This window comes from Ranitomeya variabilis, chromosome 1 (assembly GCF_051348905.1).
Source record: "Ranitomeya variabilis isolate aRanVar5 chromosome 1, aRanVar5.hap1, whole genome shotgun sequence".
Taxonomy (NCBI): domain Eukaryota; kingdom Metazoa; phylum Chordata; class Amphibia; order Anura; family Dendrobatidae; genus Ranitomeya; species Ranitomeya variabilis.
This window is the reverse complement of record NC_135232.1, coordinates 236,001,207-236,014,408: the sequence shown is the minus strand read 5'-3', so window position 1 is coordinate 236,014,408 and position 13,202 is coordinate 236,001,207.

Sequence of the window (13,202 nt, the reverse complement as noted above, 5' to 3'; positions counted from 1 at the left end):
TATAGTATATACCTTTATGTCGTCTCCTGTATATAGTATATACCTGTATGTCATCTCCTCCTGTATATTGTATATACCTGTATATCATCTCCTCCTGTATATAGTATATACATCTGCATTCTCTCCTCCTGTATACACTATATACCTGTATGTCATCTCCCACTGTATATAGTATATACCTGTATGTCATCTCCTCCCGTATATAGTATATACCTGTATGTCATCACTTCCTGTATATAGAATATATCTGTGTGTCATCTCCTCCTGTATATAGTATGTACCTGTATGTCATCTCCCTCTGTATATAGTATATACCTGTATGTAATCTCCCCCTGTATATAGTATATTTCTGTATGTCATCTCCTCCTGTATATAGTATATACCTGTATGTCATCTCCTCCTGTATATAGTATATACCTCTGCATCATCTCCTCCTGTATACACTATATACCTTTATGTCATCTCCTGTATATAGTCTCCTCCTGTATATAATATATACCTGCATGTCATCTCCCCTGTATATAGTATATATCTGTATGTCATCACCCCTGTATATTGTATATACCTCTGCATCATTTCCTCTTGTATACACTATATACCTTTATGTCATCTCCCCTGTATATAGTATATACCTGTATGTCATCTCCTCCCGTATATAGTATATACCTGTATGTCATCACTTCCTGTATATAGAATATATCTGTGTGTCATCTCCTCCTGTATATAGTATGTACCTGTATGTCATCTCCCTCTGTATATAGTATATACCTGTATGTAATCTCCCCCTGTATATAGTATATTTCTGTATGTCATCTCCTCCTGTATATAGTATATACCTGTATGTCATCTCCTCCTGTATATAGTATATACCTCTGCATCATCTCCTCCTGTATACACTATATACCTTTATGTCATCTCCTGTATATAGTCTCCTCCTGTATATAATATATACCTGCATGTCATCTCCCCTGTATATAGTATATATCTGTATGTCATCACCCCTGTATATTGTATATACCTCTGCATCATTTCCTATTGTATACACTATATACCTTTATGTCATCTCCCCCTGTATATAGTATATACCTGTATGTCATCTCCTCCTGTATGTAGTATATACCTGTATGTCATCTCATCCTGTATATAGTATATATCTGTGTGTCATCTCCTCCTGTATATAGTATATACCTTTATGTCATCTCCTGTATATAGTATATACCTGTATGTCATCTCCACCTGTATATAGTATGTCCTGCTCTGCGGTTTGTGTCGCATCTTGCAGGTTTATCAGCGCCATTTTGTTAAAGCAAAAGTGTTCTTTTAACACAATATTAACCCCTTAACCACTGTCAGTATGACTTTTAATGGCAGCAGTTAAGGGGCCTTATTCCTCTTACACCTCATGCTCCTTCTTTTTACATAGCCTACTCCTGCACCTCACACTCCTCCTTTATACACAGCATTTTTCTGCAGCACAACTTTTCTCCTTTATAGTCGCCTCCTCTGGCAGCACCTCACATTCCTTTTCTATGCACAATTGTAAACACTTGATCACGAGAGAAATTGCAATAATTGCAATAAAGCGTATCGTATACACAGCCTACTGTATCTTCTGCAGCACCACACTTTTCTCCTTTAGACCTCGTTCACACATGGCAACACAAGTCTCATTCATACTATAATAAAGACACAACAAAATTTTGTGGAATAAAAATTGGCCGTGACGTTTATTCTTGGGTAACTTTATATCAAAAACAGCAAAATACCAATTAGATGATTCGTCTAAATAACAAACACTCCAAGACTCCATTAAACAATCCACCCAGAGACTGGGTGATTTTCCCACAATATAAACATCACGACAAAGAGAATAGCTCAAGGGAGGGAGGGTGGGATCTTATTTCTTCAGCAATCGCCTCAGAATGACCAAAATCTGCCAGAAACTGGCTTTAAATAATCCAGCAACAGCCCAGCAACGCACTGTCCACCAATGAACAGCCATTAAAAGGGTGCAAAAACAAGCTGGTCTAAACCAGAACATCTAAAAATAGCACAAACTTGACCAGCAGTTTGCCTCAGAATTAACCCTTAATATAACTATGACATCAATAAAATTCATAGCCTGTGTGGCCATGTGACCCCTCCTTATTCCCTAATTCTTATGGGAGGGGCTGCCATGGCAACACAAGTCTCATTCATACTATGATAAAGACACAACATTTTGTGGAATAAAAATAGGCCGTGATGTTTATTTTTGGGTAACTTTATATCAAAAACAGCAAAATACCAATTAAACGATTCGTCTAAATAACAAACACTTCAAGACTCCATTAAACAATCCACCCAGAGACTGGGTGATTTTCCCAAAAGCCTCTACTCAAAGAGTTGAGGACCCCCCAAACATACACAGCCACTTTTCCACAATATTTTGTAAATTCAGGTTAAAAATATCGAGGCCAATGTTAGATAAATGAATCATATCCTGACGATAAAGACCAGTAAAAAACCCTCGAGGTCACTGTGCATAAAGGAAAATCCCTGAACAAGAGGCAAGAATTTCTCCATGCTTTTATTAACCCTCCTACGAATTTTATCCATAAATCTAAATTCCGGCATATTCCACATCAGCCTGGGGATACTCTCAGAAAAAACAAAACTCAGATAAGGCAAAGATTGCCTGAAATTAACAATATCAGAACGCATAATGGTCAGTAAGTCCAGGGTTTTTTATTTCCCAAGATCATTCCCGCCTGTATGAAACACTACCAAATCCGGGAATGCAAATTTATCAAAACATTTTTTAAACTCTAAAACCAAGTTGAACCATCTTAAACCACGAACTCTATGCCAGAAGATCTGCACCTTAGAAACATCGAACAACAAATTTTCAGATTAGCATCGTTGAAACTCTCTCTTCTGGGCCCAATAAATGAAAGAGTGTCCGATGACCCAAATTATAAATGGACCTGAAATTGAAATATAGATTAGTCATCATACAAATCATGCCAAATATAAAGTTTAAACCTCCCAGACTCCCATCGTCCAATTTGCCTGATTTGGGAATCACAAAGGCTGGCCCTAGAAGCTTCCGTAGCAGCTCCAATCCTAAAGGAATGAGATGTTATTCTAAGATGTTGTTTACCTAATACTCTAAAACAGCCCTTCAAAATAAAATTAAACTGAAAAACTGTAGCTGGAGAACCATCCTTATGCAAAAATAAAGGGCCCTATGTTTTTGGTCTAATGAGTAACCACCTTTTAATGTTTAACACAGGACAAATAACAGGGTCAGGAAAAGAAACAATTTTCAAACGTGCAACCCTAGCCAATTGATCCATTTTAGACCTTCTAATCGATAAAATAATAAAATTGTCACAACCTTTTAAATCTGAAAACATCAATCCTGAAGGCTGAGATTTTTTAGCAGATACCACCTCTCCTATGCGGAGGGCCCCAAAAAATGACAAGCAAAATGCTGCATAAAATAAAGAAACCTCGTCCGAATCGAAACAAACTTGGCTTAGGGTCGAGCAAAGATCCTTTAACAGTGAAAAAGAGATTGGGTGTCTGCTGTCAGGCTGAAAGCTACCTGTTTTGTAGCCTTTCAGAAGTTGCTTAATTGGAAAAAGGGGAGCTAAAGATAATTCGCCACCGAGTCTAAGGAAAAATGAAACACCAGCCAAGTATTTGGTTACTGCAGAATACGAAAGGCCTTGAATAATTAAAGACTCCACAAATTTTAAACCGGAAATAGGGCTGGCTACCTTAGGATTGAAACCATTTAAACTACAGAATTCAATCCACAATTTCCATGCGGCCGAATAACTGGCCCATGATCGTACAGATAAGGAATTATTAATAAAATGAGGAATCAAATTGGAATCACATCCCAAATAGACTGGGGGCAGGGCGTCTCTTCCGGATCCGCGTCGGGCACCTGCGAACGAAAAATTGACCAATGACGTTCACACAAGGCATCAGCTGCCAAGCTCCATTTGCTTTTGCCAGAATATGCTTTTAGCCAGATGTTGAATTTAAGACAAACCAAGACCAGTTGTCTTAAAATGATAGAAACCCATGTGTTTTTTGATGATAATGTGTTAATGGAAAAAATAACACCCGGGTCCATAGATAGGATACTTATTCTCGAGTTTTGTATAAACGACCCCCACAGGGAAACGGCTACAAAAATGGAAAAAATTTCCAAAACCATTGTATTCTTGGTTATCCCATTGACAACCCATGAAATAGGCCAAAGCTGAGAAATCCAATGTGTTGAAAAAAGAATACCACAACTGGACAGACTGTGTACTGAAAAAACGATCGGAAAAGAATCAGAGGAAACAAAAGGGGATTGCCAGCACGCTCTGCCATTAAAATTAGAAAGGAAAGAAAGCCAAATTTTGGCATCTTCTTTGAAATCCGAACTGATTCTAATATGTGAGTTTGGGGATGAAAAACCTCTTGTAGAATCATAAAGGCACAGAGAGAATGCCCGGCCAATTGGTATAATCCTTAGGGCAAAATTCAATAAGCCCAATAAGGACTGTAGGTCCTTTAGGGTAATTTTCTGTTTAGAGAGAAAATTAATCAAAGCAGAACGTAATTTAATAATTTTCTCCTCAGGAAGCCTACATTCCATAGTAGAGGAATCTAAAGTGATTCCCAAAAATTTGATAACTCCAGAAGGCAGAACAGTTTTTTCGTCAGCGATTGGGACACCAAAGTACCTGCACATGCCAATAAAATTATTCAGCATCTGCAGGCACTTTAGAGAGGAAGGTAGACCTATAAAAAGGAAGTAATCAAGATAGTGTAATATACCAACCTCTGAAGAATGCGAGTCCAAAACCCACTGTGACAAGTGATGAATGAGGCGAAAAGAACTAGCTTCCTTCTTAGGGACTACGCCCAATGGGGAAATTCTGAAATTCTGAAAGGGGGAGAAGAAAAAGGACCGGCTACCCTGCCTAGTGACAATTTGCCCGAAATTTTATCTCTGACTACCTCAGGATGTATAAAAACTGAATGTAAATTTTTAACAATTTTGCAGCGAGACCCTTTAAATGGAGGAATGAAAAAAATGTTTAAAAAACAGTTGAAAAGGAGATCACTGATCGCCTGATCTGGGTAACGGTTTAGCCACGAAGCCATTCTTTCCACCATCACCGGGGTCTGTGCTTTTTGCGTTAGCATCTCTAGATAAAGACTGGGCTTGTTTTTTAAAACATTTGAAGACGGGGTGTGAGTTTCCGCAAAAGGAACACTCATGACAGAACCTGCAACTACTACCCCATTTACACACGGATTCATTAAATGCAAAGCAAAACCCTTTTTTTTTGCTGGGATGTGGGTGCTGATCTGTTAGAAAATTGTCTCTGAGGAAGCATTAAATTGAGCCACAATCCCACATCTTTGCTACCCCAAATCACCTCAGGATGTACCGGTAATTTTTGGCGGAAAGCTTCGTCATAATTCAACCAAGCAAATCCGCCAAAATGCCGGTATGCTTCAAGAATAATGTCTACATGCTGAAATAGTTTACTACATAAATGAGGGGATTTCTCGCCAAGAACCGCTGAATAAATAGAGAAAGCCTGGATCCAATTATGAAATGATTTAATAGAACCATGCTTAGTGTCATCCGGTTCCATATTATCATCTTTTTTATCCAGTTTACCCAGCTGTTCCCTGCGAGGGAGAAGGGAGAATAAATCAACATATTGATTGCTCCATATAAGTTCTTTCGTGGAAGAACTTAGGTGGAAGCCCAGGGTAGAGAGATCACATATGAGGGCCTCTTTAAATGTGTTCTTCGGAGGAAGAGAAACTAAAGGAGAATCATTAAATAAGTCTATAGTGGGGCTTAAAGGGGAGGTAGATTTAAAGGCTTCACCTAAAGCCTCAGTAAGAACATTCTTTAGGATGTGTCTAAGATCTGAATTACATAGAGGTACTGGTACAGAAGAGCTCTCACCCCTTCCAGGACGTCTGTCATCCGGAGGTCCGTCAGGAGTGCAGTCCACACTCAAGCCTTCCATGTTACTGTGCACAGGTAGCAGGCCTGTCGTCAGTATCCCCGTCATAGCTGGATCATTGTCTTGAAGGCGCTTCTGTACAGGCTCTGGCTGCGGATGAAGGAGCCGTCCAGGTATTCAAATCTGGCACTGCAGCCACGGCGCTTTTACGGCCGCGGTGCGCAGCTGCCCTGGCGGCGACTCCTGATGATGCCGCCATCACGTCCTCTTGCTGCTGAAGGAAGTCTTGTGCCAGACTGCAAGACTTCCTAGAAGAAGGCAGCGGGACTTCCTGGTCATCTCCGGCTGCCGGCTGGAGTGTGAGGACACCGACGAAGGGGTGTATGCCGTCCTGGGCTTCCGTCTTCTGCCGCTGCTGAACGATCTCGGCGGAGATACCAGAGGGGGAGTCGGCTGGAGCTGTGGTAAGCACAGTTCAGAAAGAGGAGGGAAGGCTTCCGGAGCTGCCGTTATAGGTTTTACAGCAAGGCAGCTCCTCAGCCATTCCACTCCGTCTTCTTCCCCGGCTCTTGACAGGATCTGCTGCAGTAGATTCTCCATGGTGCGGATATCTTCTTTCTTCAGCAATCGCCTCAGAATGACCAAAATCTGCCAGAAACTGGCTTTAAATAATCCAGCAACAGCCCAGCAATGCACTATCCACCAATGAACAGCCGTTAAAAGGGTGCAAAAACAAGCTGGTCTAAACCAGAACATCTAAAAATAGCACAAACTTGACCAGCAGTTTGCCTCAGAATTAACCCTTAATATAACTATGGCATCAATAAAATTCATAGCCTGTGTGGCCATGTGACCCCCCCTTATTCCCTAATTCTTATGGGGGGGCTGCCATTATTTGGTAAGTATTTTACCTCATTATTTGTAAGCTAAAACTTGGAGTAAAACAATCAGAGGAAAAATGTATTATAAACAAGTCGCCACTTATGTATTTTTCTTTCACTCGTGGTTTTGACTTATAAATACTGAGGTAAAATACTGATCAAATGACCAAATACTGAACGTGTGAATGTGGCCTCATACACAGCCTCCGCCTGCAGTACCTCACACTTCTCCTTACACAGCCTCATAATGCAACAGCACCTCACTTCTCTCATTTTCCGTCTAACATCTCTCATTTTCCCCCTCGCATCTCTTTCAATGAGGCTCCTCCCTTTCTCTTGACATCATGCCTCACAGGGGCAACTCCATTCTAGACATGATGGAGCTAGATGTGGTCTGTGCCGGCTATGTGGAGTGGGCGTGGCTTGATATATACACACACACACACACACATACATACATACACTCAACTTTATATATATAGATGCATTGCAGTATGGGATAGTGGTCCTCCATTTACCCAACTCTAAGGCTGGAGTCACATACAACTTATAAAAATAAGGTCTGTTTTTTACAGACCAAATTCGCAGAAATGTTCCCTGAATGTTCCCTGAACAGTGATCTGTATGTCATCCGTAGGCAAGGTGTGGCTGTGTATTTTGCGCATGTAAACCTCCGTATGGCATCCGTATGGTGAGATTTTCTCGCCGGCTTGCAAAATGGACATAGATTGGATCCATGGGCTCAAATATTCGTGAAAACATATATACAGTCTATATATGTCAGTGAGACACATATCGCACAGACCAAAAGTTTCGACACACCTTCTCATTTAAAGATTTTTCTGTATTTTCATGACTATAAAAATTGTACATTCACACTGAAGGCATCAAAACTATTAAATAACACATGTGGAATTATATACTTAACAAAAAAGTGTGAAACAACTGAAATTATGTCTTATATTCTAGGTTCTTCAAAGTAGCCACCTTTTGCTTTGATGACTGCTTTGCACACTCTTGGCATTCTCTTGATGAGCTTCAAGAGGTAGTCACTTTGAATGGTTTTCACTTCACAGGTGTGCCCTGTCAGGTTTAATAAGTGGGATTTCTGGCCTTATAAATGGTTTTGGGATCATCAGTTGTGCTGTGCAGAAGTCTGGTGGATACACAGCTGATAGTCCTAGTGAATAGACTATTAGAATGTGTATTATTACAAGAAAAAAGCAGCTAAGTAAAGAAAAATGAGTGGCCATCATTACTTTAAGAAATGAAGGTCAGTCAGTCTAAAAAAATTGGGAAAACTTTGAAAGTGTCCCCAAGTGCAGTGGCAAAAACCATCAAGGGCTGCAAAGAAACTGGCTCACATGAGGACCGCCCCATGAACGAAAGACCAAGAGCCACCTCTGCTTCTGAGGATAAGTTTATCCGAGTCACCAGCCACAGAAATCGCAGGTTAACAGCAGCTCTGATTAGAGACCAGGTCAATGCCACATAGAGTTCTAGCAGCAGACACATCTCTACAACAACTGTTAAGAGGAGACTTTGTACAGCAAGTCTTCAAGGTAAAATAGCTGCTAGGAAACCACTGCTAAGGACAGGCAACAAGCAGAAGAGACTTGATTGGGCTCAAGAACACAAGGAATGGACATTAGACCAGTTGAAATCTGTGCTTTGGTCTGATGAGTCCAAATTTTAGATCTTTGGTTCCAACCACCGTGTCTTTGTGCGACGCAGAAAAGGTGAATGGATAAACTCTACATGCCTGGTTCCCACCGTGAAGCATGGAGGAGGAGGTGTGATGGTGTGGGGGTGCTTTGCTGGTGACACTGATGGGATTTATTCAAAATTGAAGGCATACTGAACCAGCATGGCTACCACAAAAGGGCCAACAAGTGCTAATAATCTCTGGGAACTCCTTCAAGATTGTTGGAAGACCATTCCCGGTGACTACCTCTTGAAGCTCATCAAGAGAATGCCAAGAGTGTGCAAAGCAGTCATCAAAGCAAAAGATGGATACTTTGACGAACCAAGAATATAAGACATAATTTCAGTTGTTTCTCACTTTTATGTTAAGTATGAATGTACAATTTTCATAGTCATGAAAATACAGAAAAATCTTTAAATGAGAAGGTGTGTCCAAACTTTTGGTCTGTACTGTACGTCCGTATTCCTCTCTAGTGTGACCCCAGCCTAATAGTGATTAACAACTTGGCTTGGGGCTCTGGGTTCAAATCACAGCAAGTACAACATCTTCAAGGAGGTTGTATATACTCTCCTTGTTTGCGTCAGTTTTCTCCGGGTTTTCTCCCACTCTCTCAAAACATACCAATAGGAAATTTAGATTGTGAGATTCCATGAAGACATTGATGACAATGTCTGTAAAGCAATTTTTAGAATTAGATTTATACAACAAGGGAATAAAATGACATGTGTGAACATAGAGGCGCTTCTCACAAAATTAGAATATCACCAAAAAGTTAATTTATTTCAGTTCTTCAATAAAGAAGTGAAACTTATATACAGTGGGTACGGAAAGTATTCAGACCCCTTTAAAATTTTCACTCTGTTTCATTGCAGCCATTTGATAAATTCAAAAAAAATTCATTTTTTTCTCATTAATATATACTCTGCACCAAATCTTCACTGAAAAAAACTGAAAAGTAGAAATTTTTGCAAATTTATTAAAAAAGAAAAACTGAAATATCACATGGTCATAAGTATTCAGACCCTTTACTCAGACACTCATATTTAAGTCAAATGCTGTACATTTCCTTGTGATCCTCCTTGAGATGGTTCTACTCCTTCATTGGAGTCCAGCTGTGTTAAATTAAACTGATTGGATTTGATTTGGAAAGGCACACACCTGTCTATATAAGACCTCACAGCTCACAGTGCATGTCAAACCAAATGAGAATCATGAGGTCAAAGTAATTGGCCAAGGAGCTCAGAGACAAAACTGTGGCAAGGCACACATCTGGCCAAGGGCACAAAAAAATTATGCAGTACTCAAGGTTCCTAAGAGCACAGTGACCTCCATAATCCTTAAATGGAAGAAGTGTGGGACCTCCTGAAGTCTTGCTAGACCTGGCCATCCAGCAAAACTGAGTAATCATGGGAGAAGAGCCTTGGTGAGAGAGGTAAAGAAGAACCAAAAGATCACTGTGGCTGAGTTCCACAGATGCAGTAGGGAGATGCGAGAAAGTTCCACAAAGTCAACTATCCCTGCAGCCCTCCACCAGTCGGGACTTTATGACAGAGTGGCCTGACGGACGCCTCTCTACAGTGCAAGACATATGAAAGCCCACATAGAGTTTTCTAAAAAACACATGAAGGACTCCCAGACTATGAGAAACAAGATTCTCTGGCTTGATGAGATTCAGATAGAACTTTTTGGTGATGATTCTAAGCGGCAGGGCAGGACTGGCCATCTGGCAATACTGGCAAATGCCAGAAGGGCCTGTCTGGTCATGGGCTGCGTTGTCTGCTACATTGTTAACAGAATTGGTGTTCTCAAGACATCCATACCATTAAGAGTTTTGACGTAGAGCACAAAGTCGCTGACTCACTTACACCAGCAGACCATGGGTATCATTAGAAATATCGGTCTTGTAGAAAATCTTCCATTCCTCCATCCAGGGTAATATTAGTAATATATCCCATCTGGTTCTTGGGGACAAGGAAAATATGGGTCTGTGTGATTTCAAATGTCAGGGCTGAATTTCAATCCCAGTCTGTACCTGCTAAGCAGTATGTGAGGAGAAAACTAGGCACTGTTCATCACCTACTCAATACAATCCCAAAAGTGAAACATGGGGGTAGCAGCATACTATGGAGGTGTTTTTCAGCTGTTTCAGGTCCACTGGTTGTCATTGAAGGAAACATGAATGCGGCCAAGTACAGAGATATCCTGGATAAAACCTCTTCAGAGTGCTCTGGACCTCAGACTTGGCATAAGGTTCATCTTCCAACAAGACAATCACCCTAAGAGTAAAAAATTGGAAGGGGTCTAAATACTTTCTGTTCCCACTGTTTTATATAGAGTCATTACAAACAGAGTGATCTATTTAAAGTGTTTATTTCTGTTAATGTTGATGATTATGGCTTACAGCCAATGAAAACCTAAAAGTCATTATCCCAGTAAATTAGAATAATTAACAAAAAAGTGCAAGGGCTTCTTAAGTGTTTAAAAAGGTCCCTTAGTCTGTTTCAGTAGGCTTCACAATCATTGGGAAGACTGCTGACTTGACAGATGTCCAGAAGGCAGTCATTGACACACTCCACAAGGAGGGTAAGGCACAAAAGGTCATTTCTAAAGAATCTGGCTGTTCACAAAGTGTTGTATCCAAGCATATTAATGGAAAGTTGAGTGGAAGGAAAAAGTATGGTAGAAAAAGGTGCACGAGCAACCGGGATAGGCACAGCCTGAAAGGATTGTTAAGAAAAGGCCACTCAAAAATTTGGGGGAGATTCACAAGGAGTGGACTGCTGCTGGAGTCATTGCTTCAAGAGCTACCACACAGGCATATCCAGGACATGGGCTACAAGTGTTGCATTCCTAGTGTCAAGCCACTCATGACCAATAGACAACAGCAGAAACATCTTACCTGGGCTAAGGAGAAAAGTAGTCCAAGGTGCTGTTTTCAGATGTAAGCAATTTTTGCATTTCATTTGGATTCAAGGTCCCAGAGTCTGGAGGAAGAGTGGTGAGGCACACAATCCAAGCTACTTGACATCTAGTGTTAAGTTTCCACAATCAATGATGGTTTAGAGAGCCATGTCATCTGATAGTGTAGGTCCAGTGTGTTTTATCAAGACCAAAGTCAGCGCAGCCATCTACCAGGAAATTTTAGAGCACTTCATGCTTCGCTCTGCTTTTTGGAGATCGAAATTTCATTTTCCAGCAATACTTGGCACCTGTCCACACTGCCAAAAGTAGCAATACCTGGTTAAAAAACAACAGTATCACTGTGCATGATTGGCCAGCAAACTTGCCTGACCTTAACCCAATAGAGAATCTATGGGGTATTGTCAAAAGGAAGATGAGAGACACAAGACCCACCAATGCAGATGAGCTGAAGGCTGCTATCAAAGCAACTTGGGCTGCCTTAACACCTCAGCAGTGCCACAGGCTGATTGACTCCATGCCACTCCGCATTGAAGCAGTAATTGATGCAGAAGGAGCCCCGACCAAGTATTGAGTGCACTTACTGAACATACATTTCAGTAGGCCAACATTTCTTATTTTAAAATCATTTTTCAAGCTGGTGTTATAAAATATTCTATTTTACTGAGGTAATGACTTTTGGGTTTTCATTGGTTGCAAGCCATAATCATCAACATTAACAGAAATAAACACTTAAAATAGATCACTTTTTGTATTGAAGAACTGCTTTAAATTAAATTTTCGATGATATTCTAATTTTGTGAGAAGCACTTGTGTATACAAACAAAATGTACTCCAGACCACGGAGTAGTGTATGGGTGAGCAATATAGTGCCCCGGTTGCATTAAAAACCAGCTCAGACAAGACACTAGGGGAATGGCAGCACAACACCTCCAATGCATAGAGGAACAGTTCATACCAGATGTCCAGCTTATAGACCCAATAGTTTAAAGTTGCATAGGAAGTAGGGAATATGCTGGTTTGAATGGCCTGGTATTGCTTGACCATCTTTAAAAACGTTTCCCTCCCTGACAAAAAACCCAGCCATCAAGCCATGGACGCTGGCTAGTGTCATGAAATTGGACCATGCCTTTAAAAGTGTACCCCTGCCTCTTCTGTGTGTCTCCCTGGCCTCTCCTCCTTGGTTGGGCAAGGAAGCTTGCATCTGGCTACTAGATTTATCTGATAGGAATTTTTTCATCGTATTTTCCACAATGAGCTTATGGTATAACACCATTTTAGAATACCTCTCCACCTCAGGAAGAAGAGATGAAAAGTTCTCTTTGTAGCATGGGTCTCGCAGGGTGAACAAACTGTACTGGTTTTTGGCCAAAATGAATGTAACACGAGGATCATGGGAAAGGCAGCGGTACATAAAGCTGTGTACCAAGCTCCATATAGCCAACACTTTCCTGTCTCTACCATGATGAGGACTCTCCATCTCCTCTTCCTCCCTCTCTTCCTCCTCATTCCCATCCTCAGTCCATCCACGTAGGAGAGATGGGACAAAGGTTGTGTGGCTACTAGCCTCTGTTGTGCTAGCCACCAGTTCCTGTTCTTCCTCTTCCTCCTCCTCAGCATCCACCTCCTCATTGTTACCCAATCATTGCTGAGCAGGTGAGATGAGGCTGGGCTCATTAGAATCTCTCTGCGTTATGTCTTCCTACATCCTCATCTGGT